At 55.8% G+C, this 19998-nt stretch overlaps 1 long non-coding RNA gene across 2 annotated transcripts in view; it reads right to left on the bottom strand.

The window, feature by feature from the left end:
- Positions 1 to 18925, bottom strand: part of LOC307094882 — a 247968-nt gene extending 229043 nt beyond the window's left edge. For both annotated transcript variants that reach the window (XR_013813138.1, XR_013813139.1), the window contains exons 1-2: positions 18866 to 18925; positions 16020 to 16097 (exon numbers count right to left, since the gene is read on the bottom strand). This is a non-coding gene — a long non-coding RNA (uncharacterized lncRNA). The remainder of the gene's footprint in view (positions 1 to 16019; positions 16098 to 18865) is intronic.
- Positions 18926 to 19998: the final 1073 nt, after the last annotated feature.

Here is a 19998-nt window from a genome sequence, read left to right as displayed (position 1 = left end):
GAAGGGAAAGGAGAGAAAAAAGTGAATGAATACCGGGCTGTTTTGTGTGTGTGTGTGTGTGTGTGTGTGTGTGTGTGTGTGTGTGTGTGTGTGTTGGTTCTCTGAACACTGTTGGAGGTTCCTGATGACCTCATATCCATGCGACGAAGGAGCCCTACAAAGGTGCGTGTCTCTAGTTACAAAGGGATCTAGACCAACCCAGATCCCAGCTCAAAGTCCGGGCCCAGCTTTTAGGATGGGCTCGTGGTGATGGCCCTGAATTGTGATGGGGCCATTTCTTGAGCAATGCAAGGCCTTCTGTGCCTCCCCTCCCCCACCCACCAGGACATCTGGGGCGGGATGCAGTCGAAGGTCTCTGGAATTGGGCGTAGCGTCAAACAACATATTGGTGACCTCTCTGAGAAAGACGAGATCTTGGTTTGAGGTATCTTTCTTAAGCAAAAGATGTTTGTTGAAAGTGGCAGATTATATTTTAGGCCTCGCTGTGGGTGAGGGCAGAACAGACACAATTAGCCTCTACGTTGAGGCATCCTGAGGCCGCTGTGTCAAGGCTAAAAAGGCAAGGAGACATGATCCTCATCACATCAGGGCTCTTGATTCGAGGACTTGACCCAAACTCAAAGGCACCTCCTAATGTCCAAGGACTCCCCATCAGAGGCTGATCATACAAAAAATTCCCCAAAATGGGTAGGACTGGGGCCCCACTCGAGGCCAAAGACCAGAGATTGCAAATGATGGCAGCGCCCCCCCTGCCCACCCCCCCACGGTACTGGGGGGGGCGGGCAACTTCCAGGAGTACCCACAAGAACACCATTCACGGCCGCCAGACACACACCCCCTCTCGCCCTCACGTGGCGTACGGAGGCCGCCGCGGGCCTGGATCTCGCTTAGCATCCAAATACATCTGACATGAGCGCTGAGCTTGAAAATGGCATGAGCGCTGAGCTTGAAAATGGGGGACACATCTGTAATACTCTCAACAATAAAAGACATTGTAAAAAGTAGAAGGGAAGTAAGCTGGGGCCTTCTCAGTGGCCCCAAGCGATTTGACCTCATGCAATCATGTCCTTCCCCCCTCCCTTTGCTTCCGCGTTCACCAGGGACGCATCTGGGGGTTGGAGGGATGTGATGAACGCGGGCACACCTCCAGCCCTTGCGGTACTTGGTGCCCCTCATCCGTGGCCAGAATCCTTGCTTCCTTCCCCCCTTCTTCATATACTTCCCCGGTATGTCCTTTGCACCCCCCTCCCCTTTCCTCTGTTTCCCAGGGGTCCCCTCTATGCTTTGCCCGTGCAGGGTCTTGGGTGTGCGGGGCCCTGACCTCAGTGGGTAGAGTACTGTAAGCGAGAGCTCAGTTCCTGCTTTTTGCCCTAATTTGTGTCCTGTCTCTGGGAGACATGCATTGGCTTCTGTCTTCTGCTGACATTCTATTCTATTTTCTATTCACGGCTCTGTCCCCTGGCCTTCCAATAGAGTTGCTATTTTCCCTCTCTTTTGCTATAGCGCATCTGTATCTTGCTCTATATCAATGTAAGAGAGTAACATCGATCGGCTACCTCCCCCAGGCCCCCCACTGGGGATTGGGGCAGCAACCCGGGCATGTGCCCTTGACAGAGAAATTGAACCAGGGACCTCTTGGTGCATGGGACGATGCTCAAGCCACTGAGCCACGCCGGCAGGCAGGGCTGTCTCTTCTTTCTCTTACATCTCTTTGTATCTCTCTGTATAGCCATCTGTCTCTGGACCTACCAGCTTCTCCTTCTCTGGTGTGGCTACTCCAGTTCATTCATTGAGACGGTAAAGCAGGGTTGGAAAAGGAGGGTGGACTTGATTGCTACCTCATAGCTGCCCACGTGAGTGCCTGCCTACAAAACAGCTTGGTGCCTCGGGGCCTCGGGGCCGCGGGGAGTGGGGAACAGCTTTTTGCTTTTGCCCTCTCTCCTTTCCCTTTCTCAAGAGGCACATAGCTTCATGAGGCCACATCTCTTGACCTCCTCCCCACCTGGCTGGCTCACTGCCTTCCAGACAAAAACTCAACAAAACGGCTTCCCATTCTAACTCGGGGTCCCTTGCCCCGAAAGGCAGACGCTCCTGAAGCTCTGCACGTGCTCCTGGGGGTCCTGACGCGCACCCCCAGCCATGCATGGAGTAGCGCCTCCAAGGCTTTCTCCCATTCGCCTCCCGAGAGACGGGCTCCTATGTTAACTTACAAACCCCACCCCGCTACACCGAAGGCTCCAGTACAAGACGACGTGCTTTTAGAGAAAAAGACACTGTTTCTCAATCATTTGCTGTATCCCCCAGGCAAGAGTATCCGGCTCTCTTGGGTGTGTCTCGGATGACATTGAAATGTCAATGCCCAATTCCCCCAAGTGTTTCACGCCTTCAAGGAAGTCTGAGACAGTTTGGGAGGCAGAAATGGTAGAGCAGCCAGGAGGAGGAGGGAGGGGGAGGAGGCCGGAGCGTGAGCCCATTGAGTTCTCGAAAGGACTGGAATATCAGCTCGCCGGGGAAGGCCCAGCTGCGGGGAGTCACAGCTCTTGCACCTGAAGAATCCGGGGGACCCCAGGCAGTGACTTGGGAAGGAGTTCCCAGAAGGTCATGACTTTCCAAGCAGGTGCAGCCAAAAAACTACAGATCAAGGCAAGCACTCTCTGGATTTGGGTCACAGAGCGTGGTACTGGGTTAACTTTCCGGGGGGGGGGGGATGGAGTGACGGCTGGTGGGAGAAGAACAGAGTCCACAAATGCTCCCTTCAAAATGGGCATTCTCTCTCTCTCTCTCTCTCTCTTTCATTGCAGAGCAGGGGCACGTCTTAGAGCCAGAGCCCGCGGAGCAGCAGCGCCATGGGCAAGTTCAAGGCCGAACCAGGTCCAGCTGGGAAGACTGGGGGCGACCAAGGCCCAGGAGGGGAAGCAGCAGTGAGCAAAGAGAAGAATGAGATAAAAGGAACACAACCCTTGGAGCCAATGGCTCTCGTCCACAGCCTCGGCTGGCCTCGTCTTTCTTAAAGGAGCTCTACACCAATGATCATTTGATACCTCCCTGTGGCCTGGCAGAGGGTCAAGCCCACACTGTGCTTGGGCAGCCATTCTTGGTGAAGAGTATTTTTTAAAAAAAATGCATTGGCCTCATGAACATGGGTTAACAAAATTATATAGGCTTCAACTGTGCAATTCTTGGGGGCCTGCTGGTGCAGGCAGCTCGCCCTCCTCCCTGGTTGGGCATAGAAAAGAGAAATCAAGGCCAGCCCTCAATGCCTCGGCTCCCCCTGGGGGTGACGGCACCCCCCAGGCCCAAGGCCCTTTGCTTTGGGAATGCCTATTTTGAAGGGAGAATCTGTGGGTCTTGGTCCATTTCATTCTCTTCGATGCCCAACCTGGGCTGGGGCCTGGCTGAGGACCAGGTAAGGAGGGCCTCATGGGAACAGCACAGAGCCGAGCTGCTGAGTTATGAGAACCCCAAGTCCTCAATTAACCGCTCCCCAACCACAGCGCTCCCTCTCCCTCACTGCCCAGGCCTGGCCGTGGCTGCCTCTCAGTTCCATCCGAGTTCTCTCTCCCGAAGCACAATTAGGATGCGCTCCTGGGCCCCGGAGAGAGGCGCCTTGGCTCCTAGTGGCCCTGATGCCCGGGCCCTGCCCCCTCCATGCCCACACTGCTCCTGCCCGCCTGCCCTCTCTCTGCCCCCCCCCCACTTCCTCCGGGGGAGCCTTTTCCCTCGCCGTACTTCGGCTCTTTGCTATTTCTTTCTGTACTTGGTCTCTATCCGGGACACACAGCCTCCATCCGTGGGGCTACTTTAAAGAATCGGCTACAGCGGCCAAATCAGCACCACGAATCAAGGAAGGGGGCCACATCCCGGTTCCCGCTCCCGGGCCCCCTTCTGGGGTGTCCCCACGCCCCCCCCCCTTTTCCTTTCTTCTAGGCTGCCTCGAGGCTCCGTCCCCAACCTGCCCCGTTCCTTGCTTCTCGGGTGTTCAGCTGGCAACAGCAAAGGGTTTTCCATATAAAAACGGTACTTCAGCCCCCCAAGACTGGGATGGAGGACAAGGCCCCACCCAACCCCCAACCCCCGCCCAGGAGGTGGGAGCCGGGCGCGCAGTCTCCCCTGCTGGTCTCGGCACAGGCCCATGACCTCTTAAAAGCGTTTCCATTGAAGGACTTGCCAGGCCTCGCGCCCTCTGCTCTGGCTGACCCCATGGACCCAGCTTCTCGGGGTGTCCGGGCACGAGGGGACATTAACACAGGGTCCTAGGAGACAGTCACCCTGGCTGTCGCCTCCCCGGGCCTGGGAGGTGCTGGAGGCTGGGCGTTTCTGTGAGACAAGGACTCATCGAGGGGGGCTGCCTCAGAGAACACGCCCCTGAGACGAGCTGTCTTTGGGGTCCAGCCCCGTGGAAGGAGGCTGAGGACCACTTAGTCCGTAGTCCTAGGCCCGAGCCCCCGGGTCGGGGTACCTTGCTCATGGGGTGAAGCTGTCATTGGGCATTTCCTGAATGGCGGGCCTGAGCCTGGGACCCGTGTCGAAGGCCGCAGCAGCCCAGGGCACCCCCAGGCTGCCTAGCTTTCAGAAGGGAATAGGAAGAGCAAGTCCCAGGAGAGCACCCACTTTTCAAAGCCCCCCCCCCCCAGTCTCTGAACGCAAACGCTATGTCCCCCCGTTTTATGTCAAGACATGCCTGCTTGTCTTGATGAAACTTCTGGAGAGAAAAGCCCAGAATCCTCTGCTTCTGAGAATCATGTTGAAGCATGAACAACACGCATCTGTCAGTCACGCCTTCTCACTGGCGAGAGTCAGAGGGGTTCGCGGGCTGGCGGGGAGCAGGAGCTCAGACACAGCACCTCAGGGTTCTCGGGAAAGGAGAGGAGAAGAGAGAAACAATCGAGGATTTCCCAAATGGCTGAGGAGGGGCCGGGGACAGGGTGCCCCTCGGGCGGGGCCTGGAGGCGCCACCAGGCAGGGCTAAGCCGGGGATGAGCCTTCACCGAGGGCAGACCCCAGCCGGGGTGCAGGGCTGGTGATCCGCCTCCATCGGCATCCTCGCTCCCCAAATCGCACCCAGCGTTGGGCAGGCGCGAGAGGGCCTGTGACCTAAGACTGGGTGCATAGCTTGATTCAGAGAGAGAGCGGGGGGCGGCTTTTTCCCGGCCAGCCAGCCCTCCAGCCCTCATCATCGCTTTCCCCACTTCGTCCAGAACACTTAGTCAAGAAGAGGAGTCATTCCAAAGACAGGGAGACCCTAACCTACTTCTAAGTAGCATACTGTCTTCCCGGCCCCTCCCCACGCTCCCCTGCAAGCTTCTCATTTCTCATGGGCTAGCTCCCAGAGCTGTGACCTTCAGAGGACTCTATGATCCCGGAGAGAGCAAGAAGCCCGGGGCGGGGAAGGGCGGGGCCAGCTGCCTCCAATCCTGGGCTGTGTCCCCCACCCCGCCTTGGTCCCATCTCCCACCTCTGTCCTGTTCTCGCAGCTCTCAGCGTCACTTCCGCTCCCTCCCTGTCCTTGTTTGCAGTTGTGATCACAGGATTCCTGTCCCCCGTGCCATTCTGGGGTCCCCTAGGCCTGCGGGCCACAGCAACCCCCCCCCCACCCCGGCTTTGGCGTCACCTCAGTCCCCTCGGTCACCGCTAGAGACCTTCGAAAACAGTGACAACAGGGAGGGTGTAGGCCTGTCTCGCTCCCGTCCTCCTCCACGCCGATGGGGCGGCCTCTCCTCATCTCAGCACCCTGCTGCGTTGATATATTTTTTGAAATCACGTTGAAACCCACACAACCCGAAGTCGACCACTAAGCAATTCGCTGGGCCCTGTTCTGCGAAGAAGTGCCCTCATCACCCTCATCACCCTGGTCCCCCCGTCCAGGAGTGACCCAGACTCCCCATTGGCCAACATCTGGGCTGTCACCGTTGTCTTGGAAACAGCCCCTGCTGGCCTCTGCCCTGTCACTGGGCAGACACCACGGGGGCCAGGCACCCCCATCTCCAAAGTCTGCATCTAGGGGCCCTCCCAGCGCCCCCTGAGCCAGTCCTCCGCTGGTCTCGGTAGACATGTACCCCCTGATCCTGGGTAGGCCCCTATGGCAGCCCCTGGTCAACCTGGCACCCCCAAGCATTTTGGGGGCACTCTCCACATGGGACAGGTGGCCCCAACGATTTTTCCTGGTCCCTAAAATATCAGTAGAACAGAAAGGGAGAGGACAGCCGTTTGGACACTCCAGGGAGCGTCTCCTTTAAGGAGCAGTGCAGCCGGCAGACCGGCAGACCGCAGACCGTGCGGCAAACAGAGAGGGCTCGCCTACCGCCTGCCACGGCCCCAGGGCTCCCTACGTGACGTCATTCGGCATTGACATTGGAGCCATCGGGGCCACCTCACGTGCTTTTCCCTCTGGCCAAGGTGCGATGCAGGAGAAAGACTATGGAATAGTGGCATCGGGGGTCCAACAAAGGCCGTGCTGGACATGCGCGCTCGGCGTCTCCCCGGGATTCGGACCCAGCCTGCCCCCCAACCCCCTCCCGGGACGCTGTGAGCAACTGGAGAGCTGTGCTGCGCCCCACTCAGTGTTGCATCCCTGGGACCAAGTTCAAGCCCCCGGGCGCTCGCGGGCAAAGATCTGAGAGAATTATAAAAGCGTGGGCTGCGGTGGGATGAGCAAAGAAAGAGCAGATGAGGGGCGGGGGGGGGGTGTGTGTGTGTGTGGAGGGCCCTGTCTTGGAGCTAATGGACACATGGCTTCTAGGCCAAGGTGGACAGGACAAGCAGGCACCCCCAAAACGGCGTGTCTCCTACCGCTCAAATAGTCAAAGCAGCTGATCCAGAGAGAGCCACCTCGGGAGCCTGGGTGGAGGGAGGGGCTAAAGTCGACCCCCGATTCCAGGCTGAACTCAATTGTGATCTGACCTTTTCCCAAGAGTCCAAATCGGGTCCCCGGACTCCTTCCCATCCCTCCCCCCCCCCCCGCCCCCTCAGCAGGGCTCGGGGCCTCCCCCCACTCGGATTCTTATGTAGAGGCCAGTAATCAGCAGAACTCTGTAGCAGAAGGACCTGGGGAACCTGATCCTCTTGAGGGGCTCAGCTCCCCCCCCCCCCCCCCGCCGTCCCCGGGCCCAGAAATGGCTCTCCTGGCGGGGGGGGGGGAAGTCCTGGGGAGTGGCCTGGAAGGCAGTCAGGGCCTCGTGGGGTCTGGCCTCTGGGGCACACACCACAACTATTTGTTCCATGTAGTTGCTGGGCACAGCCAAGCAATGCCCCCCGAAAAGAAGGACCGCTTCCCTCCTGGACTGCTGATCCCAGGCTGACTCCCCACCCGCCCGCCTGAGCCCCCTCAGGTCTCAGACTCCCGTGGGTGCCTATAGTTAAGGGCAGGAAACTTCTGGGCGTCGGGGGTGGGGTGGGGTAGGGGGGGACCCAGGACCCTGCTTCTGTGGAAATCATCCATCTCCATCAGGGCACCCGGGCTGGGCTGGGGGCTCTGGAAGACACCCCCCGATTTCCCACGAGGGCCTGGGGTTCGAGGGCCACGCAGACCGCAGCTGAGCTCTCCCCCGAGGGACGGCCACCCAGCCCCGCCTCAGCCCCGCTCCTCGTCTTGACTCCTTTCCCTCCAGATTCAACACGGGCCAGTCTTGAGTGAGGAGCAGAGGGGACGACAAGGATTGACCACATGTCTGCACACCCAGCGGGGGGCCCCTGGGTCCCCGTCCCCAGTGGGGAAGCTTCTGGGCCCACCCCGCCTCCTCCCTGCATCGCCCAGACCACTCCACCCTCTAGGCAAGGTCGACCAGCTGGCTCTTTTTCTGCTTCTCGTCCTAACTTCCCTCTTGACTCTGGTCCCCCCACCTCCCGCGCCCCCCACCGCCTCGTGGGGGGGCCCTCCCTGCTCCCTGCTCCCTCTCTTCTTCTGTCTCCTCTTTTTCACATGATTTGTCATTGTGACTCCTTTCTGTCTCTCTGCTGGCTGGCTGCGCACGCTCTCTCGTCGTTTCTATCTGCAGGTGAGACCTCAGTATCTCTTGCTTCATGCCCTGCCCTGTGGGACTCTTCAGAAGCCTGAGTTCAATGGGTCTTTGATGGGGGGGCGGGGGGGGGGGGGAGACAGAGCCCCAGCCACAGAAATGATGGGCTGAGGCCTGAACAGCAAGGAGAGAGCGCACCCTTGCAGGCGGAGGGACAAAATCCTTCCTTTCAAAGGCTCCTTCCTGTGTTCTAGAAAACACCATCTTGGTGATACCCCAGCGTCACCCACCTCACCCTGGGCCCCTCCACTGGGGACCGAGATTCCCTCATTGGCCATCATCTGGGCTGTCACCATGGTCTTGGGACCAGCCCCTGGCCTCTGCCCTGGACCTGGGGATGCAAAGCCTGCGTGTCTGCTCCCCCCACCCCACCCCTCCCCTCCCCGCTTCCCAGTCCTCTTGCTGGTCTCCGGCGCGGTCTGGCCCTTTTTGCCCTGGGAAGCATCCATGGCAAACGCAAAACCCCTCTAAGCGTTGGGTCCCCAGCATGTGGGGACCTTGAACATGTGGGGACCTTGAACATGTGGGGGCCACGTTCAAGGGCTTTCTCCCAGGCCACATCCACTGGACTCGAAAGATGTACAAGGCCCCAAGTGGCTCCCTTTGCCCAGGCATCCGAGATGCTCAAGATCGGGACCCTGATAATAGGGCAGTGGGTGTTTTTCTCTTAGACTCAGCTCCGGTGTGGGCAGAGAACATTCCAGGTTCCCAAAGAAAATTACAGTATTTCCTGGTGATCCGGTCCCCTCGCCCCCATCCATTTCCGAATGTTGCTTTTCCCTCAGTGGACGTATGGACCAGGACTACGGGGTAGACAGCCCTGGACCGTCAGCCCGGGCCTCGTGTCCCATTGCCATTCTTAGCATGTCATCCTGCCCTTGGCGCTATGGCGGGGTGTGGTGGGGGGGGGGGGCGGGGAGAGCGAGGGGGGTTCTTCAATGCAGTAACTTTGTCTCCATCTTTGTACCCCCACTGCCCAGCCAAGCTCACAACGTATTTCCTAAAGCAGTGAGCTCATGACCAGCTAACGGCAGGAACGTACGAGGGATATGAGAGACGAGCCGGTCAGGAGGCCACGGTGGGGGGTGAGGGTCGGGGGGTGGGGGAAGAGGCCACGACCCCTGGCAGTTGGGCCGTTGGCAGTTGGGAGTTGGGAGTTGGGTTACTGGGATAATCTTCTGCAGGGACTTTCCCACAAATTCCTTTTCTCCCATGGGGGCCGGGGCCTCCCCCCGAGTGAGCGCGCTGTCCAACAGTCGCACCATTAGCGGGTCCTCGACCCTCTGTCGCAAGAACACGCTTCCTGCCTGGCTGGCCATCGCTGGGCAATGGGAGGGCCATGCCCTATCTCGCGAGCACCTGCCTGCAGTCCCCGCTCCTCTTCGTGACCTGTCTCTCCCCCCCCCCGGGTCCTGTCTGTAGGACCCTCTGGGCCTCTGAGCTAGCAGAGCTGGTGGCCGAAAGGACCCGTCCAGAGCCTCCGAGGTAGTCCCCCCCCCTGCCCCCTCCCCCACTGCTGGCAGGAGAAAAGGGGAGGAAAAGTGGCAATTGGTCCTGCTGGGGTCTTCTGAGCAGCCTGCTAGGGGCTCTCTGGCCCATCCCCTGGCAGGCCTGCACCCCCAGTTTTCAACAAGGGACCCACGCTGGGGTTTGAGGGGTTCAGGAGGACCCCAAGACCGCCCCCACCCCCCACTGGATGCTTAACTCTCCACCATTAGATGTAGTTGTCACTGCCTTTGAACCATTTGGGGGGCTAAAGCTTCTCTCAGGAAAGGACCCCCCCAGCTCCCAGCCTTCCAGCCCCCCTTACCCGGGAGCCCCCTCCCCCCCCCGTCCCCCTTGGGCTGGGCTGGGCTTCTGGATGGCTGGGACGAGGGGACAAAGCAGAGACAAGGGCACTTTGGGGTTTCCTGTCATCCTCGGTCATGCCACGCCCCCCTGCGGGCCCCCCTTTGCTCCCTGCCTTCCAGGCCAGTCACTGCTTCCCTGCTTTAGTCCTCGCTGCCACCCCCCCTCTGACTCGGCCCCTCCTTCCCTTCCTCCCCCTCCCCCTCCCTTCCCCTCCATCTCAGCATCGCAGCCCCATCTGGCCAGGGTCCTCTCTACTCCAGCTCTGTCACTTTCCCCCCTCTCGCCCGCCCACCCCCTGGACGCTGGGCCCGTGGGGTGACGCTCCCCTCCTGTTGGCCCTCTTTGCTTTATAAGAATTGGGGCTCCCACGGGCGTGTGGGGGTGGGCTTCGTGGGAGAGCATGAGTGGGCGGCCCAGCCCGCGGGTCCCGGCTGCCCAGCCCGCGGGTCCCGGCTGCCCAGCCCCGCCTCCTCTGGCTCTATGGCCGGTGCACAGAGACACCGTGTCGGGGTGCGGGCGCACCCCGGGGGTCGGGGGGGCCCAGCTCCTTGCTGGCAAACCTGCTTCTGGTAGCCGCGGCCACCCTGCACAATCACATATATCTTTGTATATATATACACAGATATACAGGATTTTCAGCGCCTCGGCTGCCTGGGCTGAGACTCGGGGGGCTGAGATTTTGGGGGAGCTGAGATTTCAGGGGGCAGAGATTTCAGGGGGCTGAGATTTCGGGGGGCTGAGATTTTGGGGGGCTGAGATTTTGGGGGGCTGAGATTTCGGGGGGCTGAGATTTCGGGGGCTGAGATTTGGGGGGCTGAGATTTCGGGGGGCTGAGATTTCGGGGACCCATGGGGGGGAGGCGTGTCTGTGCAGCCCTCCAGCTCTCCTGGGCTCTCCAGGCCCCTGCTCCCCTCCAGGAGAGGCCGAGGCGCTGAGGCCATGCCTCCCCGGGAGCGCAGGACAGCGAGTGCCTGGTGCAGGGACCGGTGGGCTCTCCGCGGCAGTTGCTTCCGTTGGCCGGGGCACCCGCCAGGGTTCCGGAGCAGCGGTGGCAGTTGGCCCATAGAATGCTCGCTCCCTGGACCCCCCCCCCCCCCCCCGCCGCTGCCTCCTCCCCACTCCCCTTCTGCCCTGCAGTGCCTGTGAGGGATCCCAGGGGGCCAGGCAGGGCCTCCCGGGGAGCAGGCCGCTCTGGCCTAAGGAGCCGGGGCCACCTCTGTGCCTCCCCGCAGCAGCCGGCTGTCAGGGAAGGAAGCATGAGCAGCTGCTGTGGCTGAGAGTTCGGGGTGGGGGGCGGGGGGCGTGGGAAAGCCCTGCCCGCACCCAGATACTGCCGTAGCCCGTTAGTCTCGGAGCCCACGGTGCGGGTGCGGGTTCCTTCCCCGACGAAGGGCGGCCTGGCTCCCAGGGAAAAGCCGAGGCCCCTTCCAGGCCTCCAGCGTCCTTTTGTTCTCTGATGTGAGTGGTCCGGGCTGGCCGCGGGCACGGTGCCGAGGGGGGCGGTCAGGGCCCAGGAGCATGCCCAGGGCGCCTGTGCAGGCTGGAAGGGATGGGAAAACACCCCAAAACACTTACAGATGTCCCAGGTGGCCTTTTTTTTTTGGGGGGGGGGGTGTCCTAGCCCCGAGGAGTTGCCTGCCCAGGCCACTGAAAGGCAGGCCGTGCCCAGCAAGCGGAGCCCCAGTGCTTGAGGCTGGGCCTCGGGGCGCTGGCTCCAGGCCGGTTCCTGATGCTGAGGGGCCATCCTGACGACCCCCACCCCCCTTTTCCCTCGTAGACCCGCCCAGCGCCAGTTACCAGAAGCCATGACGTGTCGCTGCGTCGGCCCAACCTGGCCGAAGACAGAGGAAGGTAGGTGGCCCGACTGCCAACTCTGGGGGTGCCCTCCCCGCTCTGTTTTCCGAACCTGGACGGCTGAGTGACGGGAGGGGGGACTCTCTTGGAAGGCTTGGGTTGTCTGTCTGTCCCCTCTCTCACTGTCCAATGCTGCTCCTGCCTCGTGTCCCTCCCTTTATCCTAAGATGCCACGTGGGCTCGGAATTGACGTTTGGGGGTGGCTCACTGTGTAGCGTGCGCCTCGCTCCCACCTACGCACTCAGAAGCTGGCTTTGAGCCCCCCGGCTTGAGGTGGCCTCCTGGCTTCTCTGTCTGTTTCTGCCTCTGACCTCAGCCCCAGCCCCCCCCCCGCCCCCACCTGCAATTCTCTTGTGTCTCTTGGTGGAGACCAGCTCTCCACAGCTCCCCATCACGGAGGGTCACGGGTGTGCCAAGATCACGGTGCACGTCGTCCCCACGGCGGCCGGGGGCCTTGGCCAGACCTCCCTGCACCCGGCTGTGCTCTGCACCTGCCCTCGCCTATGTGTGTGTGTGTGTGCGCGTGTGTGCTGTGCAGTGAGAGGGTCCAGGAGGCACTGCTCCCCGCCTCACGCTTTCCCTCCCGCATCCGAGGGTCTGCTTTGTGTGTCTGTCTGCCCCTTAGCATCCTCTTTTTGTTTTGTTCACAGAGCAAGCTGGACCCCAAGTCGAGGGAGGAGCCCGAAGACTCAAAGGAAGGACTGCGTCTGACTCCCCATAGGACTGCATCTGACTCCCCCATAGGTTCATTACTCCCCCGCTCAGATGGGGATGAGGGAAGCTCCTTGCTTCTCTCACCTGTATCACCGTCCCCAAGGGCTCGGAATCTCAGTGCTCAGACGCCCGCACCCCAGAGTTCTTCCATTGGCCATCAGAAACACTGGGAGGGCCCTGGTCTCTTGCCTTTTCCCCCATCACCTGCCCCTCAACTGGGAACGGCAAGAAGGCCCCACGTTGGGCGCCACCTCCCGGTCCCCGGGGGAGGCTGCAGTCCTGTCAATGCCACAGCCTCCTAATCCCAAAAAAGATCCATCCTGGCGAGCCTCGGTGTGTCATTCTAGATCTGGAATATTCTACCCATGATGTGTGCTCAGGGCCAACCCCACCCCAAATTCATGTCCTTCCAATCCCAGGCTCAGCCCAGCCCTGCCCCTCTTCCTTGGCACCCTATCTCGTTCGCCTATGCTCCTGGAGGACAAGACACTGTTTCTCATGCATTTCTGGATCCTGGGTGCCTCACTCAGGGGTGGGCATGCATGCTTAGCTCATGCTCTGTTGAATAAAATGATCTCAACATGGCATATGCAAATGTTGAATTATTTTTCCCCCCTGAAATTAGAGAGAAGGGCGGCGGGGAAGAAAGTGTGAGGCAGTCCTCACATGCTCAGGAGAAAAGACGGATGGGACCAAAAAAGACTGGGACGGGCAGGGGTGTGCCACATTGGGGTTTAGGAACCAAGTTTGCTGGCTGGGGCCGAGGTGCTGAGACTCAGTGCCCCCAAGGCTGAGCTTGAGGACACTTCATGAATTGCAGGTTCAGGGTCTGTTCTAGAACTTGAAGCGACCTACTGTGCGTAGCAGTTGTTGCTAAAGGCACCAGAAGAAGACAAGTCCCACCGGACTCTGGTCAAAGAGGGCTTTCTCGGCCTAAGGGAGGCTCAGGAGTTGCCATGGAAACAGGATGGGATTTCCAGTATTATCGGTGCACTTTCTCTGTGCACCCCACTGACGCCCTGTTTCATGAAGGGATACGTTCAGGTTAGGTTTCTAGCTATGGCACCAAGAATGTTGCCCAGCTGGCATGGGTCGGTGGTTGAAGGTTGACCTATGAACCAGGTCACAGTTTGATTCCTGATCAGGGCACATGCCCGGGTTGCAGGCTCGATCCCTAGTAGGGGGCATGCAGGAGGCAGCTGGCCAATGATTCTCATCACTGATGTTTCTCTCTCTCCCTCTTCTTTCCTCTCTGGAATCCATTAAAAAAAATCCTATATAATAAAAGCCTAATATGCAAAGTGACCGAACGGTGGAACGACTGGTCTCTATGATGCGCACTGACCACCAGGGGGCAGACGCTCAATGCAGGAGCTGGCCCCTGGTGGTCAGTGCACTCCCAGCCAGAAGTGCCATTCAGCCAGAAGCCAGGCTCGCAGCTGGAGAGTGCAGTGATGCTGGCGGGAGCCTCTCCCGCCTCCGAGGCAGAGCTAAGGAGCAGGAAGCCTAATGGTAAGAAACAGTGAGCAGGCAGGAGGTAAGGAGGGAGGGAGGAGGTAAGGCAGGGGGGAGTGAGCCTAAGCCAGCAGTCAGACATCCCCCAAGGGGTCCCGGACTGTGAGAAGGCACAGGCTGGGCTGAGGGACCCCTCTTCCACCAAGTGCATGAATTTCATGCATCGGGCCTCTAATATATATCTATATTTAAAAGATTTTAAAATATTTTATTGATTTTTTACAGAGAGGAAGGGAGAGGCATAGAGAGTCAGAAACATCGATGAGAGAGAAACATCCATCAGCTGCCTCCTGCACACCTCCTACTGGGGATGTGCCAGCAACCAAGGTATATGCCCTTGACCGGAATCGAACCTGGGACCTTTCAGTCTGCAGGCCGACGCTCTATCCACTGAGCCAAACCGGTCAGGGCTATATATTTAAAAGATTTTAAAAAACCACACTGGAATCTTAAACTGTTCCTGAACTCACAAGGGGACAAATATCTGGATGACATTAAAATGTGAGGGAAATAGCTTTGTGATGAAAAATCATGCCTGTGTGTTTGTGTGTGTGTGTGTGTGTGCATGTGTGTATGGTTTTTGTTGGCATGTGTCAGTGTGTTGGGTACAACGCTCTCTCCACAACAGTAGCCACAACGCTGTTACTTGCATTCTCTCCACCTTGCCCAGGAGTTTCCTGGCTTGGTAACACAGATGTTGTCAGCAAGTCTAAGCAAAGAGGCAACGTACACAACGATGGGTAAGTGGTGACCCACACGAATGGCCACCAGGCCCGCGGCAATCAGCCTCATCCACGTCTTCCCAATCTCATCCCTCCTCTCCTCACTGCCGGGGCTGGAATTCGGACCATCAGCTCTTCTCTCAACCTCCTGAACCCACTCCCCCATCCTCCTCTGGCCCAGCCTGGTCTTTCCAGAACTTGAATATGAGCCAGTGACTCACAAACTCATGGGACGTCCTGTTGCCCCAGCTCGTTGGCCTGCCAGTCCCACTTCGCCCGAAGTCCATCTCTCTGTCTAAGTCCATCCCTCTGTCCCTCCTCCTCCGTTCCAGCCACACAGGACCTCCCAGCATTCCCCAAAGCATGCCTGTGCGCGCCTGGCTCTGTGTGCACCATGCCTTTCCGCCCCTTCCATCTGGTGAGCTCCCTCTCACCTTCCAAGTCTCCTTCAAGTCTCCCACTTCCTGTGCGCAATGGTTGGTTTTATGCGTCAACTTGGCTAAACAATAGCACCCAGTGATTCAATCAAACACAAACGTAGGAGTATCTGAGAGGGATGACTTTCAATAGAGATGAGCTTTGATAATCTGGTGGGCCTCACACAGTCAGTTGAAGGGCCTTAGAGCAAAATTGAATCTTTTGGAGGAAAATGATTCTGCCCAAGTCTATAGCATCAGCTCCTGTCCAAGACTTTCCAGCTTGCTGGTCTACCCTACAGCTTCTAAGTTCTCTCTTCCCCCCACTCCCATTCTGCTCTGTAAAAAAATCCATCACATAGACTAGCAAAATGTCTAGATATCTGATAACCTTCACCCTATTCATGTATCATCATCAATTCAGACCAACTTTTCATTCCAGTTTATGAGCCACTTCCTCTCTGGACGGGTAGATCCGCTACGTCTGGTATCAGAATCCTGCTCGTCTAACATTGGGCTGAGGGGGCAGGGGAGAGGGAAGGAAACTAACATTGATAAACACGCCACCTCCTTTACATACGTTATCCCCTTTCCTCACTGCGAAGACCTGGTATCGCCCATGTTGTTGCCTGTTTCACAGATGAAGAAAGCGAGGCTCGGGGGCAGACGCTGGCGGAAGGTCAAAGTAGCTAAGAAAGCCGCGGTGGTCTGCACAGCCCACACCTTTTCATCTGCCATAGCGCCTTCCAGCAAGCGGCCAGAGGCACGGTTACCCGGCGTCACCATAAAGCTGAGCAAATAGCGTTTCATCCACTTCCCCGCCAGGCCACTCACGCTAATGACATTTACACATACAGTAGGAAGCTCTGGCTCAGATAACACCTTCACTGTAATCCGATAAGGCCCAGGACATGCATGGTTCCTGTACTCACTTTTGTCTCAGTTCATTTCATTGTCCGGAATGATGAGCTCCAGAACACGGGTGGTCCCCCAGGGAGAAGATGATCAAGCTAAAATGAAGAGACACGGGAAAGCTCTTCAATACTCTCAACATCGATCACTTAAGACTGCCACGTCTAGTCAATATGGAAAACGTGCAAAAGGCGACGTCAGCTAAATATAGGAACTTTGGGCCGCATCGCCACCCAATGAACTATGTGGTATGGTAGCATTTTAATCTCAAATAATTCAACAGGACTAACTTTGTAAGACCAGGAGGCTTTTACCCCTGCATTCATCAACCTGTTAGAAGAAAAGGAGCAATGTTTATTTCTCCTTATTAATGGGATGCATCAAATTTCCCGATTTCTTTAAATTTGCATGAGCTTAACATACCCTTGTAGCTACATGAGGTAGAATGTCAAAACTAGCCCTGACCAGTTTGGTTCAGTGGATAGAGCGTCGGCCTGTGGACTGAAGGGTCCCAGGTTCGATTCCGGTCAAGGGCATGTACCTTGGTTGCGGGCACATCCCCAGTAGGGGGTGTGCTGGAGGCAGCTGATCGGTGTTTCTCTCTCATCGATGTTTCTAACTCTCTATCCCTCTCTTTTCCTCTCTGTAAAAAATCAATAAAATATATAAAAAAAGAATTATTATAAAGCTTGGTATGATCACAGGCTTTCCTGAAAATATATCCTATCTTGACAATGCATGAAGCCTTCAAAGTTGAATGAACACATGTCAGAATGTGTTTCTTCTAAACAGTGACACAGGAACAATCAGTTCATATGTCCTGAGTCTAACATCTCAACCCTTAAGAGAAAGAGGGGCACATTTTACATCTTCCCATGACGTACGCTGAGATCTGATGTTTTAAAACTGAAGCACATATAACCTAATAAAAAATATGAAGCATCTTACTGGTTTAGTTCACTTATTAATTTATAGACTATCGGTTTACCTAGTTCATATCATTCGATAGTAAGTCTAATTGTAAGTTTGCACACAGATCAGCTGTGGCTACAAAGCCAGTTTAAAATATTGTTTAAAGTCTCTGGATCGCTCCTTTATCTTCTAGAAAATGTGGTTAACCGTATCTTTATCTCCTGCACGTGATTTTGCACGTAACAGGTGAGAAAACACATGTACAGACATTCTGGTAACTAAGGGGTCATGCTAAAGGTTTATTTTTAATCCGTTCATACCTTCTTTCTAAAAGAATATACATGTACAACAAACAACAAGAACCCTCGCCGGTTTGGCTCAGTGGATAGAGCCTGCAGATCAAAGGTCCCGGGTTCGATTCCGGTCAAGGGTATGTATCTCGGTTGCAGGCTCCCCCCGGGCCCGGGCCCTGGTTGGGGCTCGTGCAGGAGGCAACCAATTGATGTGTTTCTCTCACATCGATGTTTCTCTCTGTCTTTCCCTCTCTCTGCCACTCTCTCCAAAAGATCAATGGAAAAAATGTCCTCGGGTGAGGATTAACAACAACAAAACCAAAACTATAAAAAACAAGAAGAAATAAGAAAAAGGGCAATTTATTCTTATCGTAACCGTCTGTCTTATACAACGTTCTCTTTCCCTTTAGTCTGTTTTCTCTGCTCATATAGAAACACACCCACATGTGTGATTTCCAATGGCTTACCAGTATTCCACATATCAATGTTACGTAATGAAGTAAGTCCCTATGACATACTCAGCTTCTTCCTATTATAATGTTTTCGGGAATGATGTGATGATCATCTGTGCACATGGACCTTCAGACACATCTCCGATGACCTCCTAAAAGTGAAATTGCCGAGCAAAAGGGCACGCCTACTTGTAAGGGTTTTGCTACATGTTTCCAAATTGCCCTCAAGAAATAATTTCCCATTTACGCTCCACCAGCAACGGATGGGACTGCCCTTCTCCACGCTCTTGTCAACACCAGGAATTTGCATGATTTTCAATCTTTTTTTTTTAAAATATATTCTATTGATTTTTTACAGAGAGGAAGGGAGAGGGATAGAGAGTTAGAAACATTGATGAGAGAGAAACATCGATCAGCTGCCTCCTGCACACACCCCACTGGGGATGTGCCCGCAACCAAGGTACATGCCCTTGACCGGAATCGAACCTGGGACCCTTGAGTCTGCAGGCCGACACTCTATCCACTGAGCCAAACCGGTTTTGGCATGATTTTCAATCTTAATAAGATGTTATTGCTATTATTATGTACATTTCAATTGTCCTTGCCGATTTCTTTCTCTGTTTTTTTTTGTTTGTTTGTTTTGTTTTTTTCTTTTTTGTCCTTTCTCACCTACTTGGGGAAAAAATGCAGGGAACTCCTTTCTCTAGGGGCTCAGAAAGCTGTTTCATAAAGAAACCTTGTCCGAGCTCCATAATTGTAAGCATCCCAATTACTCCTGGCCTTTTTAAAAAAAATACATTTTATTGATTTTTTTACAGAGAGGAAGGGAGAGGGATAGAGAGTTGGAAACATCGATGAGAGAGAAACATTCATCAGCTGCCTCCTGCACACCTCCCACCGGGGATGTGCCCACAACCAAGGTACGTGCCCTTGACCAGAATCGAACCTGGGACCCTTCAGTCTGCAGGCTGATGCTCTATCCACTGAGCCAAACCAGCTAGGGCCCTCCTGGCCTCTTGTAGGCCCCGGGCCAACACGGATGTCCAGCAGCTCGGGGAGGACATGAATTAGGCCGCCTTTTCTTTTTATTCCCTCTGGCGGCCTGTGCCTCTGGGATGTCTTTGAGACGGTTCATGCCCTTTGTAGCTCGAGTTACTGATCAGGGGAGCAAAAGGGCGCTCTCGCCAAGGCCGGGAGAGGAGCTTTTACCTGAGCCTGCAGCCGGCATCCGTCCGAGGGGCCGCTCACTCTTCAGAGGGTCTCGTGTCCTGTTGTGCGTGACATACCTAATCCCGAGGGGAGGAAAAAAAGGCTTGAGGTCAGTTGGAAAACCAGGACAACCTGGGACTTCAGGAACTAAAGGGAAGTATTACAAGACACGTTGACAGTCATCAAAAATTGTTTTGCTCTGGGAGTCACGCTGTTCCTCTGTTAAATTTCAAGTTCAACAAATTCCATTGATAAGAATGTATTATAGCCTTAGCTGGTGTGGCTCAGTGGATAGAGCGTTTTCCTGTGGACTGAAGGGTCCCGGGTTCGATTCCGGTCAAGGGCGCATGCCGGGGTTCCGGGCTTGATCCCCAGTTGGGGGCGTGCAGGAGGCAGCCGATCAATGATTCTCTCTCATCATTGATGTTTCTATCTCTCCATCTCCCTCTCCCTTCCTCTCAGAAATCAATTAAGAATATATTAAAAAAAAAAAGTATGTGTTACAGCCCGGCTGGTGTGGCTCAGTGGTTGAGCATGGACCCATGAACCAAGAGAGAGGTCACCGGTTCAATTCTCCATCGGGGCACCTGCCCGGATTGCAGGCTCGATTCCCAGGAGGGGGCATGTAGGAGGCAGCCAGTAAATATTTCTCTCTCATCCATGTTTCTCTCTCATCATTGGTGTTTCTATCTCACTATCCCTCTCCCTTCCTCTCTCTCTAAAATCAATTGAAAAAGAATCTATTATAAATGTGTGTCCACTAAGACCAGTGTGTTAACACACTGTGGACCAGTAGTTTCATTGCTAGCTTTACCCAGTGGCCAGATAAGTGTCTATTGAATAAGTACAAAAAATGTTTTACATAAATGTTAAAGGCACGCTTTAAAATGAAATACCCATTGCATTTTGAAGTTATTTATGACATGTTCTTACAAGCGAATATCTTTTTAAAGTATGATACTTTGTAAAGCACTGTGTAACAGGAAGCGAGAATTCTCGTGATCCGTCAGCAATATTTGAGCAATAGTACAGTTCACCCAACTCCCCAACTCTCTGGGAGAGTGGATGGATGGACGGATTGAACTTGGCATCTTGGAGTTGGGCGGGGCCATGTGATTGCCTCTGTGGGACCC

The sequence above is a fragment of the Cnephaeus nilssonii genome (genome assembly GCF_951640355.1).
Source record: "Cnephaeus nilssonii genome assembly, chromosome: 24".
Lineage (NCBI taxonomy): Eukaryota > Metazoa > Chordata > Mammalia > Chiroptera > Vespertilionidae > Cnephaeus > Cnephaeus nilssonii.
The sequence above is the reverse complement of the archived record's forward strand: the minus strand, read 5'-3'. Positions and strand labels throughout refer to the sequence as shown.